Source organism: Equus asinus, chromosome 10 (assembly GCF_041296235.1).
Source record: "Equus asinus isolate D_3611 breed Donkey chromosome 10, EquAss-T2T_v2, whole genome shotgun sequence".
Lineage (NCBI taxonomy): Eukaryota > Metazoa > Chordata > Mammalia > Perissodactyla > Equidae > Equus > Equus asinus.
In genome coordinates, this window is record NC_091799.1 from 13,378,244 (window position 1) to 13,399,955 (window position 21,712).

The 21,712-nt window shown below is 49.6% G+C and overlaps 1 long non-coding RNA gene across 1 annotated transcript; it reads left to right on the forward strand.

Moving 5' to 3' along the window:
- Positions 1–2,630: 2,630 nt before the first annotated feature.
- LOC139046321 (uncharacterized) lies at positions 2,631–21,405 on the forward strand. The gene is made up of 3 exons (XR_011506186.1): positions 2,631–2,870; positions 10,262–10,396; positions 14,340–21,405. It is a non-coding gene; the product is annotated as an uncharacterized lncRNA (long non-coding RNA).
- The last annotated feature ends 307 nt before the right edge of the window (positions 21,406–21,712 follow it).

Consider the following 21,712-nt stretch of genomic DNA (forward strand, 5'->3'; position numbering starts at 1 on the left):
CACAGCCCTGGGCACGCATACAGCATCTCCAAGTGTCACCCCACACCCAGGCCAGGCCTGAAGGTCCCAGGCTGGGCTCCTCCCGCCTCCCAGCCTCACTGCTTCCCCTTGACACCCTGCTCAGTCTCATGCTCCAGCCATGCCTCCCAATGACACCCACCCCAATGCCAAGCCACTTTCCACCCTGGGGCCTCCAGAATGACTTCACCCCTCCCCGGAACCCCCGCCACCCGGCTGGCCCTGTGCGTGCGTGTGCTTGCATTTGGCTCAGCTGTGCTCCGCTGCCAGGAGGCATGCTTGGTCCCCGCTCCAGGCTGGGTCTGACTCTTGTCCTGCGTGCCATGGGAGCCTATGCACATGTCCCCCCTGCCCCTGCCCGCCGGGCAGCCCCAGACCGGGAGTTCCCTCAGGGCAGGGCTGGTCCCCATCCCAGTGCTGGCCCAGAGATGGGCACCAACTACAGGAGAAGCATTCGCCCAACCAGTGGATGCGGTAACGAAGCACACCCAGAACCGAGCCAGCCTGTCAAACAGGAAGTGGGTCACTTCATTAAAGCGTGTATGTGCAAATACATAGACATGCCTACAAGCACACACACACGCACACACATGCTCAAGTGCACAGCATGTGAAAGTATGCACATGCGAGGCCTGCCCAGTGGCACAGAGGTTAAGTTTGCACACTCAGCTTCGGCAGCCCGGGGTTCGCCCGTTCGGATCCCGGGTGTGGACCTACACACTGCTTGGCAAGCCATGCTGTGGCAGGCGTCCCACATATGAAGTGGAGGAAGATGGGCACAGATGTTAGCTCAGGGCCAGTCTTCCTCAGCAAAAAGAGGAGGATTGGCAGATGTTAGCTCAGGGCTAATCTTCCTCAAAAAAAAAAGTATGCACATGAACCTATGGGACACATATATGTGCACGTGTGTATGTCTGTACACTTGTGTGTGTGGAGTGGGCTTGGCCTCCCGGACAACCGCGGGGCATGGGCAAGGCCCCGGCGAGGCAGTGTTCTGCACCAAGGAGAAAAGCTGATGGCACGGCTGTGTGAAGGACAGGGAGCCCCTGTGCCCGAGGAGGTGCTGCCCAGGATGTGAGATAACTGAGGTCCTGAGGCATGGGGATCTCCAAATCCCTCTCCCCAGAGACTCTCATCCCCACCCTCCCTTCCAGAAACTCCCCTGGGGCAGCCTTTGAGGGGAGCAGAGTGGTGGACGGGTCTGAAGCTCTCTCACCCCCCAGACAGTAGCCCAGCCCCTGGTGTCCTCCTGGAGCAGGATAAGGAGCCACCCCGGGTCAGGGCAGCTGAGCTCCTCAGACCTGTGGCCTGCGGCTGTTGCAGGCCTGACGCCCTTCTCACTGCCCTCTGCTTGTGGCCAGTGGATGCTCCCGAGGGCCGCGGAAGGAACAGAGGGTGGCCCGGGCCCTGGACGGAGCCCACCAGGCAGATCCAGCCTGCCCAGTGTGAGCACAAATGCTGAGCCCCAGAACTGGCCCTGTCTGCAGACTCAGGCGATCCCGTGGTCTCTCCCAGGCCAGCGTTGTGATTCCCAGAAGAGATGCTGGAGTGAAAGGGCCAGGGTGCAAATTCCAGAGCCACGACAACACAGACACTGAAAAGGAGATGGCCAGACCTGGTGTGGTTCCCAGTTCCTCCAAGCACAGCCCCCATGGTAAGAGGGAGAGCCCTGGGGCAGACCCTGCCGGTTCCTTGTGGCCTCCACAGACCCCAGCCCTGCCCACCACAGAACAGGGCGAACCTTTCTCCACTAGAGAAGTGGCAGCCCACAAACAAGGAGCGGAGCCGAGCACAGGCCCTATTCAGCCACTTCCCACGAGTGGAGCGTCGGCAGGGTCAAGATAGTGCTGAGCCTCAGTTTCCTCTTCTGTGAAATGGGAGCGAATAACCCCACTGCGTTACGGGATAGAGAGGAGAGATGACCAGTGTGCGGGCACAGACCGCGCTCTGGAAGCACCACCAAACGACAGCTATAAATAAACAGCCCTCACTTGTCCCATCTCTCCTCCATCTTGCCAGGAACCCCAAAAGTCTATTCTAGGGGACCCAGCCACAGCTGGTCTCCAAGCCCCCATGTCCCACCCCCCGAGGTGCCCTTGGGTCCCCCAGTGGAACATTTTTGACATATTCTAAACTGTCAGCAAAACAAGGCGAAAATTCAGTAATTGCTTTTGGCTGGGAGTCCACAGGCCAGCACAGGGGCCAAAAATAACCAAGGGGAGGTTTCCTGGGCCACCTGCAGCCCCGGGGGGCTCGGCGGGGCTCTGTCTGAGCATGAGGCTAGAGGGGTCTCAGCCTGACCCCGCCGCTGGCCGGCCAGGACAAAAAGGGGAGACTGGAGGGACGAGGGGCAATGGCCAGGACAGAGCGAGATGGTTGCTCACACACTGTGAGCCAGGAAGTGTCCGGCCATCCGAAAAAATGTAATGTCATACTTGAGCAAGAGAAGCAGCTGTCGGGCCACTTAGCGGCCCACAAATAGTTGGCTGAGGCCCGGGAGAAAGTGTTGGCTGAGGCCGTGAAGGCAGAAACGCCAGGCTGGCCGGCTGGGCGGGGCCTCTGCTGGCCAGGTGGGGTTCGCTCCCAGCCCCGCCCTCCCCCTGCCGTCTCCCCCAGGCCTGCCTGTCCCAACAGCACAGGAGGGGCTGTGAACCTCAGGGTGGCAGAACCAGGTCACTGAGCATCTGGCTGGGATGGAGACCTGGGTCTGACCCTTCCTGGCACAAAGGCACGAAGGAATAAAGAACTCACTTCACCCAGACGGATCAGCCGAGTCACATCCCAGGCAGCCGCCTCCTCTCCTCTGAGCCTCAGATCCTGGTGCAAAAGAGGGCTGCAAGCAGATGGTAGAGGTAACGAGCACCCGTCCGGGACGTCGGGCACTGGGTCAGGGTCCCGCCTGGGAGTGCCGTGCAGCCCTCCACACAGCCTCCCCATCACAAACGAGGACGCAGAGGCTCATGGCGTGGGGGGTTGCCAAGCTCGCAGGGCAAGGACTCAACCCCAGGTGGTCTGGCTTCCCTGCTGGGACCCCAGAAGCAGAGCGGGCAGGGGCCACAGCTGTGTCCCTAGGAGGGACTGACAGCCAGTGAGGGGACAGGGCAGCCTCACCCTGCCCTTTTCCTGTTTCCACTTCATGCCCCAAGCAGGAAGGACCTGATACACGTGGGTGGGCTGAAGGTCCCCAGGTCCCCAGGTCCCCAGGAGCGTCCACTAGGGGATGTCCAGCCAGGTCTTGGATGTGAAGGAGGAGAGAGCGGTCCTGTCAGGGCCAGGCTCTCAGGACTGGCTGCCCCGCCTTATGAAGAAGGATGCTGGCCCCTCTGCCCACCTGCTGCCTGTGCAGGCTCCCGGTCCCACCTCGTTGGGCTGTGGAGGCAGGGCCCCCCAGCCCCACACTCCCGTCTCTGCACAGCCCCAACTCAGGATCTCATCCTCGCCTTACAGAGGGCACCAGGTGGGAGCCGGGTGGGGACAGGTGTGGGCCCCATGGTTCCAGGTTGCACCTGGTCTCAGATGAGCGGCCTACTCCCTGTGACCTAGAGCTGCCTCTCAACAAGAGGTCAGTCCAGGCTGTCCCCCACCCCTCCCCCTCATCCTTCTCCTCTGAGCGGACAGCCGGCCTCTCACGAGAGGCAGCCATGGCCAGCAGGGCTCTGACTGTCTCGAGAGCCACCTGCGTGTGTGCCTCTGAGGACAACTCCCTGGTGCCCTCTCGGAGTGCAGAGGGAGGAGGGCGCACACCCACATGCCAGCCCCTACAGGCTCCAGACCCCAGAATCCCCAGGTGAAGAGGGGGTTGATGCTCTGTCCCTGTTAGGAGTGTGTGAGGCTGCAACACACAGAAAACCAGCTCTAGGACATCAGCCAAGAACTGTGTCCTGCTTCATCCCCGCCCGCCATCCTCAGCCTGGGCTCTCACCTCCTGTTTGCAAGACGGCTGCTGCACCCCCATGCAACACACCTGATTTCAGGCAGGAAGAAGAGGGTTGGACCCTAAACCTCTCTAACCAGGAAGCGTGGCTCTTTCTGGACCCTCTTGTCTACACCTCCTGGCCAAAAATTACTCACAAGGCCACCGAGCTGCGAGGGCAGCTGGAGGGTCTGTGCTCTCAGTTAGGACACTGCCACCCCAGAGAAAATCAAGGCCCTTTCAGGAAGGAAGCAGAAAGGAATGGAGACAGCAGTGTCGCCCCACTGCCTCAGCAGACTGACGAGAAAGGAGACTCAGGCTGCACAGCTCTCCCAAGGAAACACCCTGGAGAGTGCCAGGGACGTTGCCTCCAGGGCCACCTGTCTCCTGCACCTGCTCTCATCAACAACAGCAAAGCCCTCCTCCCAGAGGAGGGACTCGCCTCGCTCTGCAGGGGCCGATTCAGCTTGCCTTGAAACACTCACCAGCCCACAACCAGGCTGGTGGGAACGACGCCAGTTCCACTCCATGCCCGGCCTCCACACGGAGTAAACACCTGAGTGTGCACACACATACACACGTGCATGCAAGTACACACGTTCACGTGTTTGTGATACACATGTATTTGCACGTGCATGCAAGTGTGCGTGTGCAGAAACGCATGCACGCACAAACGTGTCTGTGTGCATAAACACACCTGCACGTGTGCGCGCGTGTGCATAAACGCATGCACGCACAAACGTGTCTGGTGCATAAACACACCTGCACGTGTGCGCGTGTGCAGAAACGCATGCACGCACAAACGTGTCTGGTGCATAAACACACCTGCACGTGTGCGCGTGTGCAGAAACGCACGCACGCACAAACGTGTCTGGTGCATAAACACACCTGCACGTGTGCGCGCGTGTGCATAAACGCATGCACGCACAAACGTGTCTGTGTGCATAAACACACCTGCACGTGTGCGCGTGTGCAGAAACGCATGCACGCACAAACGTGTCTGGTGCATAAACACACCTGCACGTGTGCGCGTGTGCATAAACGCATGCACGCACAAACGTGTCTGTGCGCATAAACACACCTGCACGTGTGTGCGCGTGTGCATAAACGCACGCACGCACAAACGTGTCTGTGCGCATAAACACACCTGCACGTGTGCGCGTGTGCATAAACGCATGCACGCACAAACGTGTCTGGTGCATAAACACACCTGCACGTGTGCGCGCGTGTGCATAAACGCACGCACGCACAAACGTGTCTGTGTGCATAAACACACCTGCACGTGTGCGCGCGTGTGCAGAAACGCATGCACGCGCAAACGTGTCTGGTGCATAAACACACCTGCACGTGTGCGCGCGTGTGCATAAACGCATGCACGCACAAACGTGTCTGTGTGCATAAACACACCTGCACGTGTGCGCGTGTGCAGAAACGCATGCACGCACAAACGTGTCTGTGTGCATAAACACGCCTGCACGTGTGCGCGTGTGCATAAACGCATGCACGCACAAACGTGTCTGTGCGCATAAACACACCTGCACGTGTGCGCGCGTGTGCATAAACGCATGCACGCACAAACGTGTCTGGTGCATAAACACACCTGCACGTGTGCGCACGTGTGCAGAAACGCATGCACGCACAAACGTGTCTGGTGCATAAACACACCTGCACGTGTGCGCACGTGTGCAGAAACGCATGCACGCACAAACGTGTCTGGTGCATAAACACACCTGCACGTGTGCGCGCGTGTGCATAAACGCATGCACGCACAAACGTGTCTGTGTGCATAAACACACCTGCACGTGTGCGCGCGTGTGCATAAACGCATGCACGCACAAACGTGTCTGTGTGCATAAACACACCTGCACGTGTGCGCGCGTGTGCATAAACGCATGCACGCACAAACGTGTCTGTGCGCATAAACACGCCTGCACGTGTGTGCGCGTGTGCATAAACGCATGCACGCACAAACGTGTCTGTGTGCATAAACACACCTGCACGTGTGCGCGTGTGCATAAACGCATGCACGCACAAACGTGTCTGTGTGCATAAACACACCTGCACGTGTGCGCGTGTGCATAAATGCATGCACGCACAAACGTGTCTGGTGCATAAACACGCCTGCACGTGTGCGCGTGTGCATAAACGCATGCACGCACAAACGTGTCTGGTGCATAAACACACCTGCACGTGTGTGCACGTATGCATACCTATACACAGGTGCACAGGCAGGTGTACACACATACACACACTCACACACACACTGGCAAGCTGCCTGCTCCCAGCAACTCTTTGCCAACCAGCTCAAGGAAGAGCCCCCTCAACCCCCCCAGGACTCTCTGGCTCACCCACCCCAGTCCCCAGGCCCATCCTGTCACCTTTTGTGACCTCTAACCCTCCAGAGCGCACATTTCCTACCCTCAGGCATCTGGCTGCCCCAGCACCCCTGCAAGAGCAGGGAGGAGAGGTGGGAGTCAAAGCACGAAAAACCCCAAGGCGGAACCACAATGTTTATAAAGCGAGTCACTGAATTATACGGAACAATATTTGCCTTGCGGGTGCAGTCCTTCCTGGATGGGCTACGCACAGATGCCTACACTGGCCTCGGACACGAGAACCAAGGGCTGGACTGGACATGAGGAGTTGGCCCGCTGGACCGCATCGGAAGCCACACGGCCTTTGCATGGGCACAGGTCAGAAATGCAAACCGGCAGAGCCAGCACGCACGCCGCCCTGCCTGCCAGTCTCTCGCTCGCCCTGGGCCAGCGGGCAGGGCCAAGGCCTCAGGCGAGGTCCAGGGTGGCTGCTCCTCCCTGCCCGGCTCCCAGGGGCATGCTCCTCGCCTTACCCGGGCTCCCCTGAACACATACACACACACGCACATACACACACCCAGCTGGAAGTCTGAGATCTGCGGCCTCACGCTGGGAGGGAAGGAGCGAAGGATTCTGCTCTGGCCCTGGCAGCCTCTGAGAGGGCATGAGGAGCATGGGGCTTGGAATCCCCAAAGGCCACCAGCCCAGCCCTGCCCAGTCTGTGCCTGGGTTACAAAGGCCCCTCCCTGACCCCAGAGGTTGGGTCTCAGGGTCTCCCTCTGACAAGATGAGTGGGGGTGGGGGGTAAAAGTGGAGAGGTGGAGAGAGCTGGGGGGCAGCAAAGATGGGGGGCACCTGGTGTCCTGCCCACAGCCTCTCCCCCCACAACAGGGAGGGAATGTGACAGAGGGAACAGAGAGGAGAGCCCCTCAGGGGCCCCCGCTCCCTGGGCAGAAGGCCAGAGGTGGTGGGGCCACACTTGGCTGCCTGCCTCCCCCCTCTCTCCCCCCAGCCTTGATCTTTCTGGATTCTGCCCAACAGGGAAGGTGCTCAGAGAAGGAATGGGGAGAGAAGGGGGAGGGGGAGAGAGTAGAGGCAGACGGGAGGGAGGGAGAGAGGGAGTGAGGAGGACAGAACAGCCTTATCTCTGCTCTTCCTGCAGCAGCGGGAGCTCAGCTGGGGAGGAGGGCTCCTGTGGTCCACCCCTGCGTCCAGCCATGCTGCTGAGAGGTCAGAAAAGCCACTGAGCAGCTGCCCAAGCTCCCCGGGGTCCACTCACGTGTTTCGCCACAGCGTCTGGCACAGGGAGGGGTCCTGGAGACTCCAGTCCCAACTTGAAGGTCTCCACGCCCTTCCTACCCTCCAGAAATGCATGTCTTCCTTTGTCAAGGTCCGAGTGGGAAGGTTCCAACGACCGACCCGGACAGTGACTACCTGCCCCCAGCACCAGCGGTCCTCACCCAGCCCTGCCGCCTCCTTGCTGATGATTTCCTTTGTAAGATTACAGATACAGAAATGGAGGGAAAGAAGATAAATAGAAAATGGTAAAAGAGGTTCTCTCTGGGTGATGGGATTTGCGCTTGTCCACAATCTCAAAATATTCCACTTTAAATAATAAGACATCTTCACCCTCTGCGGTGACGGGGAAGCCCAAGGGACCGCACAGTAGATGGTGCAATTCTGACTTCAGCCACCAGGGGACAGCCAAGACCAGCGCATCCCGCCTCTCAGCGGCCTCAGCCCCAGGATGCGGGGCTTCCTCCAAGGGTTTTCTGGGTCCCAGCAGAAGGGAGAGGGGCAGGCACAAAGGGACAGTGTCTCTGCGGAGGTGACCACAAAGTGCCTACCCATGGGTCGGCCCCCCCAACAAAATCCAGAAGCAGATATTGCCATCTTCATTTGATGACCGGGGAAACCGAGGCCCAGAATGGAGAAGGGCCTTGTCCACTGTTACACAGCCCGGAATGGCAGAGCCTGGGCTGAAACTCTCATTTCCCCATGCTTTGACTCATTCCACAGATACCCAGGGGTCACCTGGCTTTATTTGTGACACTCAGAATGGTGATGCAAAAATGGGGACCCAGACCTGGCTGTGCAGCAAACCAGGATGAGAGGGGCTGGAGCCCAGTCTTCCTGAGCACTGTCAGCTGCCCGAGCCTTTTAATCTAGCGTCCGTGGCCGTCCCCAGGTGTGAGGCTCCAGCAGTAGCATTCTCCAGCAGAGTCCAGGGCTCATCTGGGTTCCTGCCCTCTGGTGGGGGGCCTGGGGACATCCTGGGGTCCCGCCGGGGCTGCTGGGCCTCAGGGGCTGGCCCAGGATGTGGCTGGGAGGCCCCCATCCCTGGCTCTACTCCCTCTGTGCCTCTCCTGAGCCTGTCCAGGCCCAGCCCAGTGTTACCCCATCCCCAGCCCCAGAACCCTCCTTAGCAAGAGTCTTGGAGGGGCCTGTTCCACTCCAGCCAGGCTGAGAGCAGGAGGAACAGCAAGATGAGGGCTGCAGCCAGGGTCACGGAGGGCACCAGGTCCAAGTCCTCAGGGTCAGGGATGGCATCGCCAGGGGCATGGTGGGGGTCAGTAGTGGCACCGGACAGCTGGGTGTCAGAGACCTTCTCCCCTGGGGACCCTGGCCGGCCCATCTGTGGGAGGGAGGAGGTGAGGGACAGGTCTTCCTCTGGGAAGGGCCGCACTGCCCACCCTCTGCCTGTCCGTCCCATCTCTCTCCCGCCAGAGGCCCTCCAGACACAGCAGGAGCAAGGGGCCAGGAGGTGCCCCACAGATGACCCTGGGCAGTGACTCCCTGAGCCTCAGTTTTCTGCTCTGTAAAACAAGGATGCCGATGGCCACGGGGGGAGATTGGAACCGGATGAGACAGCGCCTGGACTGCTTGCACTCCCTGTCACCTCCTTACCTCCCCCCTTGAGACAACTGGGGCTGGGAAGTCAGGTTCAACCCCACTGAAACCTTTGCCCCTGTGCCAGGGTGACTGGAATGCAGCTCAGCCAGTTTCCAGGGAACCTGGATGCCAGCAGACAGGGAGCTGTGTCAAGCTGCAGGAGGGGCTGCATCAAGGCTGCCAGCTGCCCTCTGCCCACACAGTCCCTGGGAGGTGGGCACCAGGTTACATCCATCTTACAGATGAGAAGAGTGAGGCTCAGAGAAGGAAGTGGGTTCCCAAGCACTCCCAGAGGTTAGCAGAGGGGGTCTTGGCAGCCTGAGACCCTGTCCTCAGGCCTCCCCCCTGCACAGGGACAGAGTTTGGACCAAGTCATTTGTTAAGCTCCAAAGCCCCAGACTGACCAGGGATGGAGACAACCTAGGAGTAGGGGTGGTCTCTGCCTAGCCCCCCCTCCAACCCTGGCAGTTCGGTAGGACATTACCTTCCAGCCGTGGGGCTCCCACGTTGCAGGAGGGGCCTGCGCAGAGTTGCCACAGTCCCCAAGGACAGGCACCTGTGAGCAGCAGCCTGCGTCGGTCAACTAAAGCCTTCCTCTGAAGACAACTCCCCACCCCTCAGGCCTCCCCCTGGGAGGGGCTTGAGCTCAAGGGTAAGGAAGGGAGGGACCCAGCCTTCACATGGGTGTGTTCCAGGGCAAAGAAGGGAAGCTGCTCTTCCAGGCCCAGCAGAGCCAGGCACCCACACACCCAGACCTGTGCTTTCTGCTGCCTCCCAGCTGAAACTTCCAGCTGGGGGGGCTCTGGGAGGCTCGAGAAGAGGAGGGCTGTGAATTCAAGTTAGCAAGGGGCTTCCTGGCACCCACTGTGTGCCTATGCTGTGCTAGGCACAGGGTGGACAGAGGAGGGCAGGAGAGTCCCGCTTCTCCCCCAGAGGCCAGGTCCTGGAGCAGGTCCCTGCACGTGCACCGTTTGTGAAAGAGACATAAGCTGGAGTGAACCTCACACCCTCTGGAGCAGTTGCATCAGAATGCTCTGCTCTACTGCTCTCCCGGGGCTCAAACTCCTCACACTGATTGTTGACTAAACTCCTCCACTAATGTCACCTAGACTCTTTATTTCAGGCGACAAATTGGTGACCACGAAGGGACCCAGAGAGATCACCCAAGACGGCCTGGAGCATCAAGAGGACCTGGCACCATGGCACCAGCAGGACCCTTTGTGCCCAACCGGCTCTCCAGAGCTCCAGCCGCTGCTCAGTAAGTCTTTCCTGGGTCTCAGATCCTACAATTAATGGTTGAAGGTCCCTGAGTTTATTCAATAATTGTTTTAAAAGGATCCTTACAGGGGCCGGCCCTGTGACTGAGTGGTTAAGTTCACATGCTCCACTTCAGTGGCCCAGGGTTTCATGGGTTTGGATCCTGGGTGTGGACATGGCACCGCTCATCAAACCATGCTGAGGTGGCATCCCACATGCCACAGCTAGAAGGATCCACAACTAGAATATGCAACTATGTACTAGGGGCTTTGGGGAGAAGAAGAAGAAGGAAAGAAAAGATTGGCAACAGATGTTAGTTCAGGTGCCAATCTTTAAAAAAAAAAAAAGAAACAAACAAACAAAATCTTTAGTAAAAGTCTTTAGCTATCTGAGCAAATGAACTTAGTTCATCTGCCAGAAAAACAATTTATTTTTATTTTATTTATTTATTTTGTTAAAGATTGGCCCTGAGCTAACACCTGTTGCCAATCTTTTTTTCTTCTTCTTCCCAACACCCCCCAGCACATAGTTGTATACTCTAGTTGCAGGTCCCTCTGGTTGTGCCATGTGGGACGCCACCTCAGCATGGCCTGACGAGCAGTGCCATGTCCACACCCAGGATCCAAACCGGTGAAACATTGGGCCGCCAAAGCACAGTGCGTGAACTTAACCACTCGACCATGGGGCGGGCCCAGAAAAAAAATTTAGATCCAACTATTCTTTTGAGTTTTGTACCTGAGATGTGGCTAAAATTTTGAAGATCTCTGTGTCTGTCTCGATGTTTCTGTATTATAAGTCACTCTCTATATTTGTCTGCTTCCAGATGAATAATTTCTAAAAGAGCTCTATTTAATTGTCTTGAAGTAAGTGCTGATATAAATTATTTCTAAATGTAATACAAACTAACCCAAATGTCTTCCAAGTTAATGTGATATAAAATAAATTTTGAGGGGCCAGCCCCGTGGTCAAATGGTTAAAATTCCTTGTGCTCTGCTTCAGTGGCCCAGGTTCACAGGTTCAGCTCCTGGGTGCTGACCTATGCCATACAGCCATACTATGGAGGCATCCCACATATAAAGTAGAGGAAGACTGGCACAGACGTTAGCTCAGGGCTAATCTTCCTCAAGCAAAAAAAAAGAAAAACAGAGGAGGATTAGCAATGGATATTAGCTCAGGGCAAATCTTCCTCACAAAAAATAAAAAAAGAAACAAACAAACTTTGGTAAATGAGGGCTTAAGTTTGTTGGTTTGATTGAGATCAATGTTTTCAGAGTTATCAGCATTGGATATGATACAGACATGTTATCTCTGTCACAAAATTTGTCAGCAAAGATATTAACTTAGAGTAATAACTGATTTTGTCTAATGTCTCAGGAATTTTTTTGTAGGCAATCTAAATATAATTATTGGGAACATGTAAACTAAATAGATATAAAAGTTTTTGGATGAACTTTTTAACGATAACTAGGTGTTATGGTGTGTATACTTAAAATACCTTCAAAACCTTTTGATAAACTGAAACTTCAGAGTTTTGCTAAATTAAGTTAAATGATAATTTGTTGAGTATTTCTCATTTCCGCATTATATAAAATATGAAAAATTAATTACTAGGTGTAGATTTGTCTGTCTCTGGCTTCTTATCTCAGAGAAACTGGAATATGCTTAGGTGTATTGATAAATATGTTTTGTGCCATGGTGGGGAATTTCCTAAGTATGGAAAAGCACATGTTTCTAGAAAGTCTGTATACAAGAAAAGTAAGGTGTACATTTTCAGTAAAGAATAAGAATGTAAATATTTCTGTTTGTTTTCTTAAGAAAGATACATTTGTCCCAAAGTACTAGGAAAGAAAAAAAAAGGAAAGAAGGCATGGGACAAATTCTGAATGTAAAAAGCAAGTGACAGAAGGTTTGTGGAAGTGAAACCCTGAGGAAAGAGTTTCGTGCACGGTCAAGTTGGCTAAGATTAAAATGAATTCAGTTAAATAAATGAGTTTCAATATCAAGGGTAATCTGGTGCAAAATTATAATTTGGCTTTCTCTTGAAAGGATGATCTTGAAATTTTGGTCTGCTCTTGATAAAGAGGTTATAATAGATTTTTCTTGGGGCCGGCGCGGTGGCGCGGCGGTTAAGTTAGCATATTCCGCTTCTCAGCAGCCCAGGGTTCGCTGGTTCAGATCCCGAGTGCAGACATGGCACCGCTTGTCAAGCCATGCTGTGGCAGGTGTCCCACATATAAAGTAGAGGAAGATGGGCACAGATGTTAGCTCAGGGCCAGTCTTCCTCAGAAAAAAGAGGAGGATTGGCAGATGTTACCTCAGGGCTAAAAGTCTTCGGGGGGGAAAAAAAGAAACCTTTAGGTTATCTTGCATAAATGTTATTAATATAATAATAAAATGTTATATATAATAGTATTTATAACATAATAATAAAAATTATATAACATTTCTAAAATTCTGATCTTCCCTAGTTATCACTTGTAATTCTAGTTATTATCTTAAAATGTTATATATCACAGAAATAACCAAGTTCCTTTGTCAATTGCCATTTTTAAGTCTTTTGTCTTTACAGACCTTTACTGTTTTACTCTGACGCTTTCACAAACATGTTTCACCTTCAGAGAGTTTCATGGAAAGGACTCTGACACTTACTCTAAAATATAGGTCTCTGATAAACTTTCAGATTATAAAACTAAACTAAGTAAAAAAATTACAGAACCATAACAGAAAAACTGATGGGTTCGTAAACTGCTAACAAAAACAATTGAGAGGCTGGCCCCGTGGCCCAGTGGTTAAGCTCACGAGCTGTGCTTGGGTGGCCCAGGGTTTCGCCAGTTTGAATCCTGGGTGCAGACATGGCACCGCTCATCAGGCCACACTGAGGTGGCATCCCACATGCCACGACTAGAAGGACCCACAACTAAAAATACACAACTATGTACCAGGGGGCTTTGGGAGAAAAAGGAAAAATAAAATCTTTAAAAAAAAAACCAAACAAACAATTGAGTGGATTTGTTTTAGAACCGACTAGATACGCAGGAACTAGGAGCCTAACTCTTCACTCATTGCTCAACCTTTCATATATATATATGTTACTTAAATCTGACCAGTCTGGTTTGATGAAATGACACCAGAAGCAGAAAAAGCCATAAACAGCTTAAAGTCCATCTTGGCTCAGCCCCCAGCTTTAGGCCACCCTAATTTCACCTTGCCATCTTCTCTCTTTGTACATGAAGATAAAGGGAATGCTTAGGTGTATGAACTCAAGGACACGATGATCAACATCCACCTGTAAGGGACTAGAGGCAGCAATCACACTCTGCAGCAGAAGGACTGCACGGAGCGCGAGGGCTGATTCGGCAAGAGCTCTCTTGTGCAAGGCTACTGGAGAAATGGTGAGGGGTCTCCTTAACTGTTTATCCTCCTCACTCAGTTGAAGCTTCGTTAAACTCTCATCACACTCAACATTATTCAGTGAGTTGACTAACTTCCTATGAAATTGCTTTGTTTTCTCCTAATATGATTTTGCTGAGGAGTAACAGGTTAAGTCCCACCACTTTGCTCACAGATGATGCCAAATCTATGAATTTTTTTTTTTTAAGGAAGATTAGCCTTGAGCTAACTGCTGCCAATCCTCCTCTTTTTGCTGAGGAAGACTGGCCCTGAGCTAACATCTGTGCCCACCTGCCTTCACTTTTTTTATATATGTGGGATGCCTGCCACAGCATGGCTTGCCAAGCAGTGCCATGTCGGCACCCGGGATCCGAAGCAGCGAACCCCGGGCTGCAGAAGCGGAATGTGCGCACTTTAACCGCTGAGCCATTGGGCTGGCCCACAAATCTATGAAATTTTGTCGTGACTACATAAAATGAACTCACCAGCTTTTGACCCCTAGGGATGATTTACATGAAAGTCCTATAACTAATGTTGGCCTATGTTATTCACAGATGGCTCATCCTTGCGAGGACCTACTGGGAAATATCAAGCCAGACATGCTGAGGGTCTGATACTGGCTCAGCGCAAGGTTAACATAACAGAAGCCAAACTGTAGAAAAGAAACCATATTGTAACTTTGAGTGACCTCTGATTAACTAGCCCAGACATGCTCTGTAGATTTTACGGCCCCTCCCAGCTGCTTTAAGTTGATAACTTTGTTCTTTTGAGTTCCTTAGGAATGATGGCCCCTGGGCAGATGGTCTGTGCTGATAGCCATCATCAGTGACAACTGAAAGATCAGGGTCTTGGGGCATTGCTCCAGTCTCTAACGCATACCCAGTAAAAGGAAAGACTATCTGGAACTAAGACCAGACGTCTGCCCCCCACCCCCACCCCAGACCAGCTGCCTCCCCCACCAGGAGACCAGCCCCCTATTACCTGGTCTGTAGTCGTTGTTCTGTGAGACGCTTCTTTCGGACGTGAGTCAGCCATCTTCTCTCTTGCTAGCAAGCTGTAATAAAACCCTTTCTCTCCTACCACCTTGCCTCTTGACTATTGGCATGTCTTGTGGTGAGCTAAGGACCGCCCTTGGGGAGTGACAGGTCCTCCGGTCTCCATCTTGAGAGTGCTCCCTTGCCTGATGCTCATCCAGAGCAACAGGTGCAGCTTGTCATTTGGCTACAGGAAACTGCAAATATTTTGACTGACACTAGCTACGCATTTGGAATAGCCCATGATTTGGGGATGCTCTAAAAACAAAGGTTTTTTGATCTCTACTCAACAAACAACATATTAAAAACAGGAAAAAGTTGGCTGCTTTGTTAAAAAAGCCATTTTACTCCCTAAGGAATTGGCAATAATAAACGTACAAGGTCACTTGAAGGAGGACATTTTGGAAACCAAAAAAAAAAGTTAGCAGATCAGGCAGCTAAGGAGGTCGCCTCACAAATGGTGAGTCCACACACTTTGACATGTCCCTGGTCCCTCTCTAACTTAACTGAAGCTTTGTTTGATTTTCAGAGAACAGCCACAGAAAAAGAAAAACAATTATAGATCCAAAAGTGTGGTGGCGGGGGGAGATTTTGATTTTCACGGGAAGCCGTGGAATGGACCGAGTCAATGCCCAGTACTTCCTTTGGAAGCTCCACTTCTGTTTCTACAGCATATGCCTGATCTCATTGCACCCCAGAGAAAACGATCTCTTGGGGAAAACAATACTTTTGGAAACCATCTTCTGCTATAGCACAGAAGATGTATTCTAAATGTTTAGCCTGCCTTTGACAAATAAAAATGGCAAGCAATAGGATATATTGGAGAATATGAGGAAGCCATTTGGTGTAAACCTAATTCGGCCTGACCTTGTCTTTCCAAAAGGGCCTGACCGAGGCCGGCCATTGAGCACGCATTGCATATCTGCTTTAAAACATTTCCTATGGCAAGAACAAATGGCCTTAAGATAAAGGTGCAACTTCCCCCCACATTGGCATTTCCTTAAGGATAAGCATCTTTCCTTAGGCTAGGAACTGATTGCTGTGCTCACCTGTGACCACCCAGCTCAAGACAACAGATCTGCCACCCTGCTGTGTTCACCGAGACAGCAGACCTACCTGCTGTTTCCATCAATCACTGTGCCAACAGAGCAGTCTCGTGACTATTGTAAAAGGGACGTTTCAATCCTATGTGAAACATCCTATTTGGGGGTATATAACCACTCTGTGCACCCCACTTCTTCGGTGCCCTTTCTTCCTTCGGGAAGAAAGGCCCCAGGCCATGGTCCTCACATTTTAGCTCAGAATAAACTCTCCCAAATTTTCATTTATAGATTGGTTATGGATTATTTTCATCAACATTTCTTGGCATAGTCACGGCAGGATTTCAGAGAAACCGACTGGAGACCACCTGGAATCTACACTGAACTGGCATTCGGTACCAATAAGGGCCCATTGAGCCCCCTAGATCACTGCATTCTTCAGGTGACCCTGGTGAGTTCTCCTGAAACCCAGACCTCCTTATTTTAAGTTGACGGTCCAAGAGTTTATATGAGCTGGGTAAGGTCTTAAGACTAGGTGTCTTAAGGGGTACAGGTACATACGCTAGGTAAGAGGAACCTCGGAGGAATTTGTTAGGCCAGAGGGAGCCTAGAGGGAAGTTCCTAGGCCAAGAGGAACCTAGAGGAAATTGGGAGTGAATGGGGAAGGCTGACATTTTTAATTTGGCTTTAAATTGGAAAGAATTGTGTTTATAAAGTCTGAACAAACTGCTTATTAGAGAAATGAGAGACTGAACGTGTTCAGCTCTGAAGAAAAGGGACACTTGCTCCTCCTGGCCTTTAGCAAAAGGCGTCCTTAGGTGACTAAGGACCTCAGCGGGAGTGTCAGAGGATCAATCCTCGCGATGTGCAGCGGTCCCATAGGGAACTCCACTCTCATTCACAGTAATTAATTACAGGCTTGTCTGGAGACGTGCACATAAGGGCTGGTCACCCGACGCTCCAAGCACCCACAGTGGTTTTAGATTGCTGGAGGAAAAACCGAGGCACGTAAGAACGTAAGAGAGTGTTTATGACCTTTCTATAGGGAGTAACACTCACAAGCAGCACACTTTCTGACCCATTACACTGTCCTTAGAAGTTGTTTGGACTTTATAACAAAACAAAATTAAAAGAGAAGTGGGAAATCGAGCTTCTAAAACAGCCCAATCAGTTCCTTTCCTCCGGACTCTGGTTGGCTTCATGCTGTGATTGCAATTGCTTAACAAAGGGGGATCCCAAGCCAGATTGCAAAAGCCCAAAGAAAGAAAGAAAGATAGAAAAAGGAGAAAAAAAAACTGGGAAAACAAGTTTTTCCACCGCGGTCTGCTGTGAGAACACCTAACTCAGAAACGTCAGGAAAATCTTTGTTGTCTGTCTGTCTGTGTGTGTCTATGTATGTGTGCCACTTTACCTCCGGATGGTACAGTTTCTAAAGAGCTCTATTCCATTGACTTAAAGTAAGAGCTTACAAAAAGCTTTTTCTAAATAGAACTAACCCAAATGTCTTTCAGGTTAACATGATATAGATTAATCTTCGGTTAATGAAAGTTTAAGTTGCTGGTTTGATTGAAAAGGCATGTCCTCAAAAGTTGTTGGTATTTGAATATGATGCAGGCATGCAGCCTGGGTTTACTAGTCAAATAAGCTCACATTGTGTGTTAGGAATTCCTCAGCAAAATAATAGCTTTAAATGATGACCAGTTTTGTCTAATGTCTCATGAGGTTTTCGTGAGTAAACTGAACATAATTATTGGAAACAAATGATTTAAATAGATAAAAGTGGGTAAAATAACTTTTATGGTCTGTTTACTTGGGGGAAAAAAACAGCTTCCAAATTCTTTTTGGTAACAATCTTGAATTTTGCCAAGTTAAGTTAAATGAAAAAAATCTGAGTATCTGGGTCATTTTTGGATTGGATAGAACACTGAAACATTATTGCTAAGCGTATCTGAATTATCTACTTTTGGCTTTTTATTGCAGAGATGCTAAAGGTCTTTGGGTGTTTTTTACTGTAAAGTGACATGTTTCTAGAAATTATGAAAAGTGTTTAGAATGCTGATATAAAAGACAATTCATAATTGCTCACCTTTTTAGTGTTTACTACAGTCTGTTAAAGAGTTCTAATATACGTGATTAAAGCTACTAGAAATTAATAAGGAAAATGTATTTATACTCAAGGAAAGTAAGGTGTAAGTTTTCAGTAAAGAAGGTATAAAAAGAATGGAAAAATTTTGTTTGATTGGTTAAGAAAGATAAATTTGTCCTAAAGTACTAGAAAAAAAGAAAAAGGACATGGGACGAATTCTGAATGCAAAAGAAAGTTATAGAAATTCTGAAAAGAGTTTTGTACACAGTCAAGTTGGTTAAGATTAAAATGAATCTAATTAAGTAAATGGGTTTTAATATGAAAAAGTAAACTGGTACAAAAATTAGAATTTGGCTTTGTCTCTTAGAAGGATAATTTTCTTAAACTCTTAGTCTGCTCTTGATAAAGAAGTTATAAAAGGTTTTTCCTTCTGAGTAAGTTTACAGAAGATCTATGTTTTGTTAAGGTAATTTCCTAGGTGCAAAAAGATAGCAATCTCTCTATTAAGGTTTTTTTGGCTGTTGTCACTTTGATTAAACACTATGAAGCATGATTTCAGTGACCCTTGTTTTGCAATGACAGCATCAGCAATCTCTTGATCTTGTTTAAGTAAGTGTTTTAAAATCTTGATATTTTTGACAAGCTTCTCCCTCAAAAAAAATAGTCAAGTCCTAAATAAAGGTTTTCCTTTTGACCTGGATGAAGGAAGAGAATTTCTCTGAGGATTTTCAGAGGGCCCCTGGGGTTTCTCAAAGAAATGTGTTCTCTCTTCCTATAAAGGAGGGACACTAATTAGGCTTGTGTGACATGTTAAATTGCATGAGAAGCATTGTCAAGTGAATGATGATAACCTTGGGTTATATGGTGTAGGTAAATATTATTCACTATTTTAACCCTGCTACCTTGCTTCCAACATCACAGGGGGAGAAGACCACGACTGCATTCTATTGTTTAATTTGGTTTACAAATGAGTCTTACTTAAATGATAAGTGAGGATGTTATCAAGCTGGATATGCTGTCCAGACTCAAGAATGCCTGCTACTTTCTGTTAACTCTGCTAATCCAGTAAAAAGACTTCCTTCTACAGGCTTAAGAAATCGCCACAGAAGAAAATATATATATATACATAAAGGTTGCAACAAAAGGGAAAAACAATACTTTTGGACACTTTCTCCCAGTGGGTCATGTAGCCTCTACTTCTTATGCTATATGCCCAAAGTATAATCCAGAGAAGCCACTTCATGAGTCACAAGGCCGCTTTCCCTTGCTATGGCTGTAGGTAAATTATTATTGAAAAGAATAAATTCCTGTCTGGGGAATTCCTACCGAGTTACATAGTGACTGGGGAACTCATTTCACTGTATAACTAATTGAATCTATTTGTGATGTTTGGCAAATATCGCAGCAGTTCCGCTGCGCTTACCATCTTCAATCCTCAGGATTGGTAAAAAGAACTAACGGCACAACCCAAACTTAATTGGCAAGCTTTCAGAAGCATTTACTCTCTCAGGGCCAAAAGCTCTTGTGCTCGTGCTCCTTAATCTTAGATCTATACTTTTTGTGAACAGCGGCTGTCTCCTTTTGAAATAATAAAACAGCCTATGCAATTAAATGAAGAAATATATGAACCAACTTTGCTTAAGGGATGTATTACATTGTTTTCATGGTCTTATTGTGGTGCTTAAAAGAAATGAAAGATTTGTAGCTGATTCTTTCACAGAGAATTCCCAGAACTTAAGGATCATGAACTTTAACCTGGAGAATTTATTTATTGAAAGAGACATCAAACAAGATTCTTTGCAGCCCTGTTGGAAAGGACTGTACGAGGAGGAGAAGAAGACGACATCTGTTGTAGACAGCTGTCCCAAGACTCTGGACCACGCCTGTATTCCTGACCTTATATCTCCTCATTTAAACATTTGTTATGCTTAAACTGTATACCTATTTTATAATTTGTTTGGAATGCAATCATACTTTTAAAAAGTGATTAATTTGGAACAGACTGGTCTTGAAGGCCAGGCACTTATCAAGTGACTCCTAATGGAACTCAGTGGTTATGTGGAATGAATCTTTGACCTTGGCTACCACCTGGATGGCTAAGACACTGCACCCTGAGTTTCCTTTAAAAGCAGGGAAGGAGTCAGGCTGAGTTAAAAGCTGTTCCCAATCTCCCTCTCTTTAAGGCCAGATGGGCTTGTTCAGTGTTCCACTGGTATGGATATATTTGCAGCTATATTTGCTTCTTCTTTGGGGCTAAAAGATGTCATTATTACATATGAAAGCTCTGACTAAATTTGTTCAAGAAGCCCTTAATGATAGTCAAGCAGGAATAATCTTATTTAAATACTGAAATGTCTTTAATGAGAAGGGCTGTCCTTCAAAACAGAATGGCTTTAGATATTCTTACTGCATCCCAAGGTGGTACCTATACATTCACTCAGACTGGATGCTGTGCTTTTATACGAGATGAATCTTCCAATGTGTCATCTCTGCTAAAGCACATGAAGAAGCAAGTGGATGCCTTAAGTGATCCTACACCTGATATCGACTCTGACATCAGTTTCCCCACATTAAACCCAGCATATATGGGGTTAAAACCAAAACACTCATTCCCTGCTTACTCTCTGGCTTCCTGGCTCCAGAATCCACTATCCTCCATGGAGACAGACCCCGTCAAGGACAAGCACCTGGACTATCTCCTCCCGCAAAGAGATACAGGCTGGTGGGAAAGCTGCTGACCAGCAAGGTCATGAGCTCCCTCCTCTCTGCAAGTGTCTCAAGGCCAAAGACAGGCTGGTGGGAAAGGTCCGACCAGCAAGGCCATATGCTCCCCCTCCCCTACCTAAAACCCCAAATAAAAACCCTTCCTTTCAGCTTTTCGGGGAGTTTGGGATTTGAGCGTTAGCTGCTCTCTCTCCTTGCTCAGCGCTATGCAAAATAAAATTCCCACTTTCTTTCACCACACCTGGTGTCAGAGATTGGCTTGCTGCACAACGGGTGAGCAAACTCACTTCAGGTTCGGTAACACACCCAGTCTTGATTTGTTTGGTTGGCTCCCCCTTCCGGTATCAGTTCCCTTTTCCAATCTGGATTGCAATTCCTATTTCCACTACTTCTTGGAATCCTTGTACTGGTCATAATATTCAAACTAATTGTTGTTTTCTTTACTCAGTGTTGTAAAAGTAGCATACAAAATAGAGTAATGATTGCTCGACGGCTTGAGATGGTCGATCTGTCTTGTAACCCTGGACAAATTTCCTTTTCTGATAAAGACTTCGCCTAAGAACTCATTTTAAACAAATGTTTTCAAATATGTTGAATTATTATTGTTACTATACTTGTTCTATGATCATATGCAGTGTAAATGTGAAGTGTCATAGAAAAGCACATATACAATGTTTGTGCAACAATCTAAAATTAATTGGAAATTACATGACATATGAAATGCTTCCTCTGTTAATACATATACCTTCATGCTTGTCCACTATTTCCCCCCAACGTGGACAACTGGGCAAATAAGTGAGATAAAAGCCTAGCACCAAGGGACATGATGGACCCAGGGCAGGCAGCAACCACCCTGGTGTCAAGGAACAATATTTTGATCATCAATGCTTTCTATCGAAAGATTAGAGATCAAAAGGGGAAAATGACAAATAAAAATGGCACACAATAGGATATATTGGAGAATATGAGGAAGCCATTTGGTGTAAACCTAATTCGGCCTGACCTTGTCTTTCCAAAAGGGCCTGACCGAGGCCGTTGAGTAG